Source organism: Protopterus annectens, chromosome 8.part1, assembly GCF_019279795.1.
Source record: "Protopterus annectens isolate FY-2018-M chromosome 8.part1, PAN1.0, whole genome shotgun sequence".
Lineage (NCBI taxonomy): Eukaryota > Metazoa > Chordata > Ceratodontiformes > Protopteridae > Protopterus > Protopterus annectens.
In genome coordinates this window covers 322,450,668-322,466,344 of record NC_056742.1, presented here as the reverse complement: position 1 = coordinate 322,466,344, position 15,677 = coordinate 322,450,668, and positions in this window count along the sequence as shown.

Here is a 15,677-nt window from a genome sequence, read left to right as displayed (position 1 = left end):
CTAATCTAAAGAATTACTATTCCCTGGTTATTTACTAAAGCAAGGAAAGATGAGGTAGGTGAGTGGTCTTCCTTCTTTGTCAGATTCCAGAAACAGACTGCCCTAAGAGTTCTGTCTCATATACTATTAAAACATTATTTCAGTGCTGGATTACAGATTGACATCACATACATATGGTCATCTGACTTCTGGTCCCCATCCCCCTTTACTAGAAACTGAACCAGAATTTAGCATATATGTGTTGCCATACACACAGAGCTTTGCTGAGATGTGTTATAGCATCTGGAAGCTATAAAACTATTTAAAAACTTCTACCCTTTCAAGGTAGCAATTAGTTCACCTCTAAGGACAATACCATAGGATTCCTAGTCCCGGTTTTCACAGAAATTTTGTCTCTGGCTGCAATCAGAACTATAAGATGCAATCCTTATGGCCTAAGCCAGATAATTTAATTTCAGACTATTTCTCAAAGTTAGCTGGACTGAGATTAAATTCTTCTCATCCATTGTCCTCTGTTACAATATATTCATTTCAACAGTTACAATACAGTCTGATATACAGGTGTATTTCTTTTCTGTACGACAGGGCCCATTGTCAGTACATGTTTAATGCAAGCAGTTTTACAAAGACATTTTCATCACAAGCACCTGTACAAATCAATATGATATACAAATGACATATAATTCTTTACAAAATTCTAGCTAGCTATGCTGGCATATGTTAGACATCTCCTGCTCTACTTCTCCTGGTATAGCTGGCAATACCTTACATCATCACACACACACACACACACACACACACACACACACACACACACACACACACACACACACACACACATATATATGTGTGTGTGTGTGTGTGTGTGTGTGTGTGTGTGTGTGTAGATATATATATATATATATATATATATATATATATATATATATATATAGCTTCACTTCAGAATGTCAAGTTACTGAAAACTTGAACTTCATATGGTCGAGACCATATGATCAAGTTTTCAGAAACTCAAAATTGTGAAGTGTTAAAAAGAATTAAATTTAGTTCAATATAATTTTTTTTGCAGGGGGGCAAGCTCCCTTGCACCCTCCCTACTTAAATATACCATCTCCATGATTGCACTATAGCGAGGAAACGGGAAATCTCACGCTCGTCACTTCTGCATACAGCGTGGAATGGGAGATTTCCCTTTTCCCTCCGTAAAGCGATCTCAGAGTTGGTATATGTAAGTAGGGGGGGTGGGGGTGCAGGGGAGCTTGCCCCCCTGCAGAAACAATGTGTTTGACTTTTTTTTTTTTTATTTCAGTTTGGAATTTTGAGTTTCTGAAAACTTAATCATATGGTCTCGACCATATGAAGTTCAAGTTTTCAGTAACTCGACATTCTGAAGTGGAACTATATATATATATATATATATATATATATATATATATATATATATATATATATATAATCCTCATCAGAATATCTGAGACTTTAAAATCAGTGTAGCTGTAGGAGGAGTCTATACCCTGCTCATAGGTGATGCTAGGTTAACAACTTCTGGGGGCCTTTTTAAGCCTAGCCATGCTTCCCAATGATGAGAATCAAACCCTGTATGAATGGCTTGTCTGTGTGAGTTTTTTACCCTACAGATACATGTTTACATTTCCATGTATATATTTACTCACACACAGACACACAGACACACACACACACACACACACACACATACATATATATATATATATATATATATATATATATAAATTTATATATATATATATATATATATATATATATATATATATATATATATATATATATATATATATATATATATATATATATATATATATATATATATATATATATATATATATATATATATATATATATATATATAGATATATATAGATATATATATATAGATCTATAGATGTATATTTATGTGTATGTATGTATGTATGTGTGTTAGGTAAACACCTTAACCACTGTGCAACTCTGATTCTAGAATTTTGGACCTGACCAATTGAAGAATTCAGTTAACAAATAAACAAAATTAGCAAAATAAATCAGTTAATGAATAAGTACTGAATCTTGATAAACCTTGTGAAATAAAAATAATCACTGGTATTTGATGCTGTAAATGCAGTTATTTATTTCAGTTTGTAGAATGTAAATATTTGTACTATCCCTCTGAGCAGAATTCTGATCTCGGAACCCAGGTAGAAAAGGCCCAGCAGTATACAGGAATGAGTTAGCTGGCATTCTTACTTTTTTCCTAAGGAAGTACCAAGAAAGAAATATGTGTATTTATTTACTTATGCAACATTTGTTTATTGGTAAAGTCCAACTTGGAATGAAACCAGTTTTCAGTGGAGGCCTGGGGAGAAATGCTTCAGATGCATGTCTTTGTAATGTGGGAGGAAAGTGGAGCACCTGAAGGGCACCCACATGGACGCAGGGAGGACAGGTAGACTCTGCACAGAAGACACCTCAGCTGAGAATTGAAATGCCGAATCTCTTGCTGTGAGGCGACAATGCAACCACTGCAGCATGTATGTATGTGCATGTGTGTACACATACGCATACATTCATATGTGTATTTATGTGTGTGTGTGTGTGTGTGTGTGTGTGTGTGTGTGTGTGTGTGTGTGTGTGTGTGTTGTATATATACGTAAACATTCATATATGTCTATGTGTTTGTGTGTGTGTGAGATTTTGGGTTTATTTAAAAGAAAATAAACAGGATATAGAGTATTTACTAAGCAGAAGGTTCCTAAGAAGTTTATATATTAGTATTTCTCAGAAGGGAATTTTTCATTTACTCCTGTTTTACACATCAGCAATGTTTCTTTTTATTTTCATTTTATCTGAATTTAAGTGGGGTAGAGCACGGATCACACATGACCAGTTTCAGTTCCAGCCAAGACAGAAACACAGAATAAGAATAGATTAAAGGAAAATAACAAGGTAGTAGTATACAAACTATAAAACCTGAAGTTTCATAATCTACAGCAGTCTGCAAACAGTCTGCAGAACTAGGAAATGTAATAGCAAATGCACAGTTGTATTCATGTGGAGATGTGATTAGAGTACATAGGGGTAGGAAGGCAGAGGTGACATATGAGAGGTACAGATGTTCTGGCATGCTTTTTTGCCAAAGTAAACCAGAACTGTGAGATAATCACAAAATGTGCATTATTTTTTCTCCAAGATGCAGTAATCTCAGAGATGAATATATTAACAGCAGAGATTGTGAGGCCTGGGGGCACTTGGCCCCAGATGAATATGTGCCCTGATGTGTAGTGTTGCTTTTCTGAGCAATAGCATTACCGTTATGTCATCACTAGTGGATCACTGTTTAGTGACTAACAATTTGGTGAAAGTAACCAAGCTCCTTTTTAGGTGTTTATGATAGTGATCGTAGCATGTTATTAACCTCACAGAGTAAGTGAGGTTAAGTGATTAACATTTACACTTTTAATCCATTTTAAGGGTAAGTGCTAGAAATGCTAAAGTGAAGAGACAATGACATATTTCTCTGACTCCATAATAAGTTGAACAAGCTAATTCCAAACAATACGGTCACATTTTATAAGTGGAAAAATCTGAATAATTACCTTATCTAAAACAATGGTTGTGTTATTACCTTGTCTGAATTAGTTATTTCAGCTTGATATAAGTAAGTGCACAACAGATTCCCTCAAATGCCCCCCCAGTATGAATGCATAAATCTCTTTAGGTATTGCATATCCTGTAATGGTAGTTAGAAGATATTATGGTTAATGCCATTAGATGTCAAATCATGGTGTGGAACCAAATGCTCTTGTGCTGTATCCTTTATGAAGTCTGACAATTTTCAGTTGTTTACTTATTGGAAGGCCACTGAAGTAAAATGCTTAAGATAATTGTTCTCGTGCTTCTTTTTTCTTTAATTTTATAGAAGCTGATAGTCATAGACTTGAAAGAGCAGGGCTGGGACCTGTCAAATTATACATACATATGTACATACACACACAAACACACACACACACACACACACACACACACACACACACACACACACACACACACACACACACAAACCCTTTCTGCACTGAAATGAATATATGTGGAAGATGTGGATGGTATTTTAAGATATAAGAAACTTCACTGCTTGGCTGTTTCTGAAAGAAGGATGCAAAGTCTGTGAAAGGAAAAAGCCTGGACATGCACATAGTTTCCGCAGATACTCATGTTTGAGTATTTTGAAAATATTTGTTTTTGTAGTATATGCATTTCCTTTTTTTTAATTATTAATCGGGATTTCTAGTCATAGAAAATGTAAACAAACAATGTTTTGTGCAAGTATTAGGTCTGTGGTGTGAACAGTTAAAACATAAACTTCTAACTGGTTGGGGGTTCAAGCTCTGTAACTGTGATCTTGAGTTATGAAGAAAATACATGATTAACACAAACAGTGGCAGGGGGTTGTACTATTGTCTGCAGTTGTGTAAGGGCTGGTATACAGTCCAGACCATATAGCAGAGTTCTTTGTGTTTCACAAGGAGATCTGTGTGCAGTGGGGTAAACATGTACAATATTGCATATGTGGAGGAATCCGGGCATACTGTGGACATGCAAATGACATGCCTTCCTAAACCTGTACTGCCAGATCAACAATACCAGATGACATAGCCAGAATCTAGCCCAGTGTTTCCACTTTTCTGGAACCAGATGCCCTTTCATATCAAGCAGAGCACTTCACTACTAGCCTTTAAAACCACTCGATAACTGTATGTGTGATCAGAAGCTTTCACTTGGGATATGTGAGGAAAATCCATTTCATATGGGATGTTCTTAATCTCCCATCTGTATTGGGTGTACATGAGCTTCTCAGTGGTCTCCTTGGCCATAAGCTTAATAAAAATCTATTAACCACATCAGCATGCCATTCAGGAACATCTTTGTAAACCATCATTTGAAAATATATAGAATAGCTGCATATAGTAGTTTAGCACCATGCATACAAATTTGTAGCAACCATGCCTGTTACTTCTCCCATACCAGTCATAACAATATTTACTTGCCAGTTGAAGAAGTTGTGTGATTAAATCCCTAATTTAATCCTATATACCACAATTGTAGTCGGATAGCTACAAACACTCTTGAACTGCACATGGCCATTTCTGCAGAAGTCCAGGAAATATCACCACAGTTTTCAACTCTCTTTAACACTTGTTTCCAGCTGTCAGAGCACAGGCATATAACACACTGCAATGACAGCTGGAGACATAAGCTAAGTATTTAGTACTGTGCTAGGCTCACAGTGTACTGACCACTGGATTCAACATAAGCAACTTTCTGAACTCACTGGATCTGATATGTACATAACAGTGGTACTGAATACAATTATAGGTGCCCTTGTGAGAAATCCTGCACTACTGGCATACTGTCTTTGACACTAGGACACATAATGCAAGCCTTTGTTGTTTATACAGGTTGCATCCGTACATGCTGTTCACAACTTGTGAACCACACACACACAGTGAAGATGTCTTAGGAAAAACTGTTGCCTTAGGTATAGTGGGATGGTGTAACACCTGCCTTCAGTTGCAACAATGCACTTAGCTTGGATCTATGGTTAATCATCAAATGGCATATCCATCGAATGGCAAAACATCGAAAGCACATCATCAAAAGTCCAGTCATAGAATGCGCAGTTCATCAAACCTGTGAGACAGGGAAAGTTACTAGTTGGCCAACACTTCCCTGTCTCACTTTTCCCCACTGTAGTGTGATCTTGAAGTTGGTATATATACTTGGGAGGAGTGTGGGGGTGAAGACCCCCACCTGGGTCTATTTGAAGTAGTGTTGTTTTTGAGATGGGGAAGTGGTGACCAACTAGTTACTTTCCCAGTCTCACAGGTTCAATAACGTGCACGTTTGATGACCAGACTTTCGATGATTTGCTTTCAGTGATTTGTCATTCGATGATTATTCTGTTTGATGATTAACCATATACCCATTTAGCTTTTATCTGAAAAAGTAGCGTGTCTTTTATACCACAGGCTGCTACCCTTTGCAAGAACACTTACAATTAGCATATCCTTTCTCTTCTCAGGCATCCTGTACAGCTCTTCTCAGTATTGCACTGGAAAGGTGGAACTCGACCAGCACCCACAGTTTGCTCTGTGTTTATGCTCTATGTGTGTAATAACTGTGCACTATACATAAGTCTTGTGCCTTTTATTACATATTCATAAAGCTGGACTGAAAATCTCTCTCTCTGCTACAGATATCAATGCGTACAACAAACAGTACAAACAAACACAGTCTCCTATGAATATTCCAACCTGTCCTTTGCAGGATGCATCCTCCCACATCCTCAGATAGAGGCTTCACTCCCACATCTTTCTTACATTTAAATTCTAACTCTTGATATCTTCAGGAGAAAGGGAATATCTCTTTATGATCTCACTGTAAGACTATATCGAGATTCTGCTAGTCAAAGTTGTTTTTCAAATCAGAAGTTGACATTTTAATTGCTTATATTTGAAACTGCATCCTAGTTATTATGAATGATAGCTTTTAGAACCATAACTAGGAAAACACTATAGAAGTGCTTATATGAAGTAGAAAAGAGGTTAGTGAACTACTTCAGTGAATGCTTCACTAAACACAGTTAGTCATATCTGTGGATAAGTCTGTTAAATAGTTGTATTTTTTATCTGTGATGTTTCATTCTCAGAGTTGATTATATTAGTTAACAGGGGTACTGGCTTGCAGACCCATATGGGGAATATGCAGGACAAATCTCCATACAGAAGCATTGTTGTTGTTGTGACTTTCGGCTTTTCCCGGTTAGAGGTCGCCACAGCGGAACTCCGGTCCGCTAATGATTGGCAGTTGATTTTTACGTATCGATTTGCCAGCCCTGATGCACAACCTTCAACGAAGGTACGCCCATTCACACATGTCTCCACGCAGAAGACGCTCTAACTGAGAGTCGAACCGGACAGCATCTTACTGTGAGGCGACAACGCTACCGCAGCACCATCACCGCGGATATGCAGAAGCATAGTTTGATTAATCTAGAATGGGACAATACAGTTTCCTTTGAGAGAGTGCATTTAGTTTTACTAGTTCAGTAAAAATTGGTCTAAAATAGTGGTTCCTCACACTGTCCTCTACCTGGTTACATATTATACAGGTTGTGGAAGTGGTACTAATCACTTGTTAATCACAACTCATTTCTTATTTAAAGAATGTGGCTCATTTGGGTTCTGATGCTCATATACAGTAGCATGAGACAGAAGCATGGAAACACATGACTGCCACTGGTCAAAAGTAACCAGAAGAAAATAAGGGAATGATTCAGGATGAAAAACGATGGCCAGATTATGTTCTAGCTGAGTGATCTGCTTTTAATGAGGATGAATGTCTTACTGTGTAAAGTAAATTGCAGCCAAGAAGAATTAATGCATTCTTAGAAAATATATGTGCATACACATTTACAGTAAGATTTTCAATGTATTTATTTTTTATTAAGTTTTGTTGACTAGGAGGTCTTACTGGAGCAGTGACCATTTGTTGACTAGGAGGTCTTACTGGAGCAGTGACCATTCACAGTGGTGGTATGTGCAGAAAAAGTCCTGACATATAAGGTTAACATAAGATAAGATAAATGTATGGTTTTACTCCTAGTGACATCCTTTACTTTCACTTTGTCAAACAAAGTTGCTGTTCTAGACTTGCTTGACTGTTTTTACCCTACACTAAACGTGCTGTGAAATGGCAGAACTCCTAAAAGAAACTGATAGGCAATGTTGCTCACCCCACAGATCATGATCTCTGGGAAAGGGGTGAGAGAGACAATTCAGTGGAGATGTGAAACTACGGGAAGATGAATTCAAATTTTTGGGAACCTCATACAGGAGAATGAGGGTAACTAGGAACAGCGGATGGAATGCTGGAATGCAACAGGGGACAGAGTGTTGGATTGGAAAGAGTGGACAGAGTATTGGAGTGCAAGAAGTAGGTTCTTGAAGAGGAGTTGTACATGGAGAAGGGGAAAGTGCAGCAAGGTGTGAGACCCAGCAGAGTGTTAAAGTGATTTGTGGAGGGCTGTCACGGAAATATGCTCAAGAAGATGAAGGGGAAAGACAAGGACAATAACTAAAAGGTAAATTAACTGCCCAGGAATTAGATAGTTCAAGATCATCTGTCAGGCCATGAGCAGACCTAAGAATGGTTGTCTTAGGGAATTGAAGGATATGTATATAGTGAAAGGCTAGAGAAGTTTACTTTATCTTGGGCTAATGGAGCTGGGGATAAGGGAAATAAGGAGGTAAGGGACTAGGCTAATGCAATAAATGAGTTATTCTTCGTAGTGTTTATAAAAGATTGTGAAAATAGGGAAACAGCTTGAGATGAGAAGATTAGCAAGGATGTAGACAAATTGATTAATGGTGAGAAGTCTATGTAAGAGGTAGAGAAAGAACTAAGGGTGCTAATGAAGGAAATGCTTGGAGATCTGACTGTCTAAACTTGAGTGCTAGAAGAAACAGCAGATGTCTATGTGAATCACTGCCAAAAATCCATCATCACCTTTTGTTATGAAATGAGTGATATCACTGGATGAAGCATGATGCTGCAGTAATAAGTGATATCACTGGATGAAGCATGATGCTGCAGTAATGAATTATATCACTGGATGAAGCATGATGCTGCAGTAATGAGTGATATCACTGGATGAAGCATGATGCTGCAGTAATGAGTGATAGCACTGGATGAAGCATGATGCTGCAGTAATGAGTGATACCACTGGATGAAGCATGATGCTGCAGTAATGAGTGATATCACTGGATGAAGCATGATGCTGCAGTAATGGGTGATACCACTGGATGAAGCATGATGCTGCAGTAATGAGTGATATCACTGGATGAAGCATGATGCTGCAGTAATGAGTGATATCACTGGATGAATCATGATGCTGCAATAATGAGTGATACTACTGGATGAAGCATGATGCTGCAGTAATGAGCGATATCACTGGATGAAGCATGATGCTGCAGTAATGAGTGATATCACTGGATGAATCATGATGCTGCAGTAATGAGTGATATCACTGGATGAATCATGATGCTGCAGTAATGAGTGATATCACTGGATGAAGCATGATGCTGCAGTAATGAGTGATATCACTGGATGAAGCATGATGCTGCAGTAATGAGTGATATCACTGGATGAAGCATGGTGCTGCAGTAATGAGTGATATCACTGGATGAAGCATGATGCTGCAGTGATGAGTGATACCACTGGATGAAGCATGATGTTGCAGTCTTTTTATACAGAGAAAAGTCATGGAATGAAACGGCAGCAAATTAGTCAGTTTTAATATCATATCAGGAAAGGGTATAGAAGCAACTGTACAGGGTAAGAAAGTGGAGTTTCAAAATGCAGATTGACATAGCTAATGGACAAGAGCGTGGATTCACACACCAGAGCACTTGTCTACCTAGCCATGATACATTTATATTACTTACATATGTCTTTGGGTGCTATTAATAAACAGGATATACAATTCATAAAACTCTTTCAGACCCCTGTGTTTGCTATGGAGTAGGGACATACACAGTTGTAAACCTGGAAGAGTGCAGGTATAGAATTGGTATGCAAATGAGGATCCACAGCATAGTTTGCAATTCACAAACAAGTAAATGTCAGACTACTTTGTGGAACAGCAAAGGAACACTATGAAAATGCAACAATGTTCAGCACACTGCAAATACAGCTATGCAGAATCTGACCTCCAAGAAATGGTTATGGGTCACTCACCATAACTTATCTGAGCAATGGCATCACTGTTCCCTGTAATGGCACTCAGTGTAGGATGGGGAAAGCACCAAAGAATTTAACAGAGAAGTGCACCACCACAACCAAACACCACTCACCCCATACACATGATCCAGCTAAGCTGTTGCCAGCATGAGCAGCTGCTGCACTCAGTGCCATAATTAGCACATTAATCTAATGACTGTTTGCCCATGTTCATGACAGTTGGGGCACCAAGTGTTATGAATTTGTCCCTGCCATGACTGCAGAGTTAGACATACATAGGTTGTTGAGCTGCCCTTGCAGAAAATACAAACTTGGCAAGGAGCATGTTGTCAGCTTTCTGTGTCTGTGTGCATGTGTGACAGTGTAAATTTCTATGTTTGAGACAGTGAGTCAGTGTGTGTGTATATTTATCTGCATGTGTTTTGTTTTGTGCGTGTGTGTGTTTTTATATGTATGTATGTAAGTATGTACTGGGAGAGCTAATGTAACAAAGGAAGGTAAGGGCATGTGAAACAAATCCTTGGTTCCCTAGTTAGTGTCATTGTGTGGTAACATGGCATGATTGTTACTCAGCTTGATGAATTTCTCTTCTGCCTTGTCGGCAGACTACACACACAAGCAGTCCTTTTATGGGACTATGTACTATGTCCGTTAACACCAAGGTTCAAATCCAGAGGTGGCACAAATCACTGTAGTTCTCTATATTTGGTTTATCAGAATAGATTCTCAGACACAGGCAATTAATATGGGAAAAGTTTATGGAGCATGCATTGTATCATATGGATCAGTACAGTTTTCTACAGGCATATAAAACAAAACTGACAGGCCGGGATACGTTCAACATATCATATGATGGTATAATGCATGTCACAGTTTCTAGCTCTCAGAAACATGCTTATTTACTGAACTATCCTGAGGCCAGTCACCCAGAAAATATTTTACAGAGCCTTTACGTGCAAGTCAGTTCATTCATAATGCATGTCATTACACTTACCCTTTCTGTTAACTCAGTTTTAATCCATCGGCCTTCTCTTGTGATGTGTATTAATCACAAGAGACTATTGTTTTCCAAGGCCAGAAATGTCTCATATATCCAAAGTCTTCCCTTTTTTGGCTAAAACAACTATGTGCTTGGCTACTGGATATCATCTCAGCTGGATGATTTCTCATATATTTATTTACTTTTAATTTAATGGGCATGAAAAGTCTCTCAGCATTGATGATGGATCAGCCAAGAGGCATATTTTGCACGTCTTTATTATTGTATCTCCAGGTATTGGATGGGTCAGAAGCTGTCTCAGTAAAAAAGTAGTTTTGAAAGTCTCTTAAGTAGTTGGGCCCTTCAGCTGCAGTCTACTTCCCCAACTGTCTTTCATGTTTAGGGTGCCACGTTACACCTGTCTGTCTTATTTTCTAGTAAGAAGAGTAACATTTCCTCTAATAATTTGTGATATCTTTTCACTTCCTTCCCATATTTCCCTCTGGTGATTTTTCTCTTGATTCCTCTAAGCAGCCTGATTTCCTTATCTGTATGTCCTTCAAAATGTGGCCTTAAAGATACATAGAGTGGAACATTACTTTGTTGTTTTTAGATTCTGTCCTTGTGAAGAATGCCAACATTCTGTTTAATACAATCCTTTTACTCTGCTTTTGTTGATCCAGTCTAGATATGATACAAACCTTTGAGTCAGTTTTGAAGCCAGTTTTGCCTTTAGTTCCACTCCATCATCAGCTAATACCTTACATCAAAGCCATTGTGGTTCAATTGCATTGCTTTGCACTTTTCTGGAATGAAAAACATTTCTGTCTTGTTGAATCACCCTTCTGGTATTTTTCTTAAATTCTTCTCCCCATCCTTCACTGCTGCACCTGTCTTGCCATGTTCAAAGACGCAAGTCTTGTCCTCTTTACTGTCAGATATGTGTGAAATAAGTAACAGTAGACTACTATCAGGATCAACCGCTTTGCTACTCCCATAGTTTTATTCTTTACAACAAACTTCTCACTTCAGCCTTTTACATTCTGTCCTAAACCATGCTAGAGTATAATCCTCTGTCTTGATTCAGCCCCAAACTCCTGCACAGTTCCTAACTGCCCTTGTTTGGGATCATGCCAGATTCTTTGCTGAAGTCCTGGTAGACCAATTCTACTGCTAGTTCTCTATGAATTTCTTCTGACCCCAGCTGTAAAACTGGATCATTTGTGGGTGGCAGCTTCTTCTGGCCATAAGCTTAAGCTTGTGTTGGATGTTGTCCTGGAGACTGATGTCCAATAGATTAACAACTAGCCTATCCCTCACAATATGTTTGATGTTCCCCACCCCCCACTGTTCAGTCGAATGGCTTGTAGGTACCTGGAGTTTCCCTGTTCCATTGCTTATTCAAAGGAACCACGTTTGATCTCCTCCACTGGATGATGATAACTAAACGATCTCCACTGGGGATCTGCCAGCACAACTCCATGATTCCAGAGGATTGTTAGAAGCTGCCTGTTTGGCTCCTGTGCCTTGTTGTCACATAGTGAAGCCAGATGCCTTTCATGTCCTTTTTTCTGCCTGGTGTCATCTGCTGTAGGACAGAATGCAGAAGGTTGCAGTGAGAAGTTCATTGTCAGGAATAAAGCCAGGGGTGTAGCAAAGAAGTTGATCCTGTTGGTCAGTTGTCTTCTGTTCTTTATTTCACACATATCTGATAGTACTGAGAACAACAATGGCTTCTTTAAATATAACCAAGATAGATGCAATGGTTTGCCTTAGCTCCCTCTGTGCATGGCACCCTGCTCTTCCTTTCCTATATGAAAGTTCAGATAACTTATTTATTCAGTACTTCAGATTGTTCCATGTCCTCTGTGATTTCAGTCCAATTTTACATCAGTCTCACCAAGTCTCTCTCCCCTTCTTCCTTTCTGCAGTATATCAAAACCCAATTACTATCCTCCTTGTTCTCTTTTGTTAATATTCTAATACCTTTAACATCACCTGCTCTCCCCTACTTTGCTGTCCTTCTATGTGCCTTTTTGTACTGTACCTTCTCCATCTCCCAACCCCTCTTCCTCCTATGTAGCCACATTGGTCTCCTCTTTACTCTTTTCAGCAAAATGTTATCCATGTCCTTGAGTAATTGATTCCCGATCCATTATGCTAGCATGTTCACCACCTCAAATGACCTCAGTCCCTTTACTCATCTTTAACCATGTCTCCAAGTTATACATAATCCATCACATGACGTGCTACACTATTGCCTTTGTCTTTTTTGCCTCAACGTTCCCCCACTTTGAACTATACATTGGTATGATCAATAACAAATAATGGTTCCTTCACTTGGGCATCTCTGACTCTTCTCTCATAGTGCACCAACTGGCTGTACTCACCATGCTTGAAGGCCTCAGTGCAGCCCCAATCCCTCTTTGTCCTAGTTTGCTCCTGACAGGCTCAGTTATTTCTCTTCTTCTTTCACTGCATTGATTCACCTTCATTTTATTTGTTATACTTTAACCAAAAGGGGGCTTACCCTTGAATATGACCATTACTATTTCTCACCTCTTTCATGGGGTGGTATTTTTCTTCTTCTCTACCTTCACATGTAGCACCCTTCCTTTGTTAGATCATCATCTGTCTCCATCCTGTCCCTGTCTGCCATTTCTATGCAGTGCTATCTCCATGTCCCACCACTTGTTATCACCAGCCTGTGTCCCATGATACAAGCAATGTACAGCCTCTGCTCTTGCACCATTACTTGCAGCTCCTTTATTTTAATTTCCAGACTTCTAAACTGGCTCACTAAAGCCTATTCAGCTATGCCCTGAGTTGCACTTGTTCTTCCTCTGTTGTATTCTCTGGCTACTTTCTCCTTCTGCCTAATATCTTGTGGACTATACATTGTTTTTGCTTCTCTGACAACCCTTCCCCCTTTCAATGTGTTTTTTTAAGTATAATTATGAAGAAGTAGTTTTTCAACCCATCTTTCAGCATTGCTATGCATATTGAATAAGAATAGCATCTTCCTAACATAGAACTGGTTTCTCAGCCATGTGTTTGACATCCTAATACTATCCCCAAACTCTTTTTCCCACTGCTGCAGACAGTCATACAGTCTAACAATCTTGTTGATTAATGTGTCGGCTGCTGACACAGGTAACACTTTTGAGAATTCCACCTCCAAGTCCTATCCAGGCATCCCTCTGCACCACCCTGTCTGTGCTTGCTACCCCCTCAGTTACCCACTCTGACAAGTTATTAATGCCCACATATGCTACAACATGTGTCCATAACTCCAACTTGGGAACAATGCTAGCCACCCTGTCATACGTCTCAACCTCTTAGTGCAAGAAACCTGGAGAAAGCCTAAAAAGGCCCCAAAACATGGACAGATTTTAAATGTTGCTTTTATATACTTAGACAATTGCTAAAATAACAGCTTTAAGTTAGCATGCATTTTCTGAGAAGAAACAAAAGGAACAAAGTGCCCAGAGACTGCAACCAGCAGCAATCACTAAAATTGTAAAAGAGGGCACTCGGAGGCACCAGATGAAAAGAGACCCACTTGCAAAGTTATAAAGTTGTAAAAATAATCCTTTATTAACTCTTAATGAAATCACTACATTTTTGTCCTCTAAACACCAGGACTTCTTCAGATCTAAAACCATTACAAATGTTTGTTTGCATCTTTTGGCTTTTCCTGGTTAGGGGTCGCCACAGCGGAACTCCGGTCCGCTAATGATTGGCAGTAGATTTTTACGTGCTGGCCTGCAAATACCCTAATCCCATCACCAAACAATTAACAAATAAAACAATTAATTTTAAAATTCACACTCAAGCTACCCAGGTTCCCACTATAAAGATAAAGGATGCATTTTATGAGGGTTATAAAGTCAGAAACTAAAATCTGTGCCATTATTTACTGACTTCAATTGTCAGCGATTTGCCAGAAAACCACAAATTTTATGAGCAACAAACCAAAATATGACACAAAAATCTGGACAGTTGAGAGGTATGCATCTTCTCCACCATCGGTGTCAAAATGCAGAGACTAGTTTACATGCCAAGGCTAAAAGTACCCTTAAGGTCTGACAGAACAGTCACCAAAAAAACATTTTTCCCATACTAGCTCTCCCTCCATAGCATTACATTACACTGGCTTCATTGCAGAAGGAGATAATAAGACATTCTGGTTTGATATTTTTACTGTTTTGCCATCAAGCTTCCCCTCCATCCATAGCTTTGCCCTTACCATTTTTTGCTTGTCCCATGACCTCTTGCATGCACACGTGGAATTCCTCTCCATCTCCATTCTAATACTCAGTCCAATGGATCTATAACCCTCTCTTTGTTAGCTCCTGAAAGCTGTTTCTTTTGCCCTGACCACCCTTCCTTCCCACCTCTTCTTGTTCAAAATGACCTTTTCTCATTTTTTTTTATTATTTATTTTACATTTGTTGACCGGGATAGTCCGACTGGATACATGCCTATTTTCAGTGGAGGCCCGGGGAGAAAGGCTCCAAGGTAGTCAGAGTCAAAAATATAACAATGTAGACATAATTACAGGTAAGTTATTTACAGAGGATACATGAAAAAAACATGAGATAGGCAAGTTTACAGGTATAGCTATCCCTGGTTTAAGTCAAGGGAATACATTGACAGTAGGCAGTAAGTAATATATTATATACATTTATGAGGAGGGTTAACCAGGCTTGTTACAGTGGCAAAGCCAGTTTAGTGCCAGATGTTGTCTGATTTTGGTTTTAAATTGGCAAAGGGAGGAGAGCGAAGTAATGTCAGCTGAAAGGAGATTCCAAACTCTGCCTACAGAGTTTGCAAAGAGTGCATCCCCAGCAGTATTGTTAATTTTGATTGTCTGAATTAGTAATTT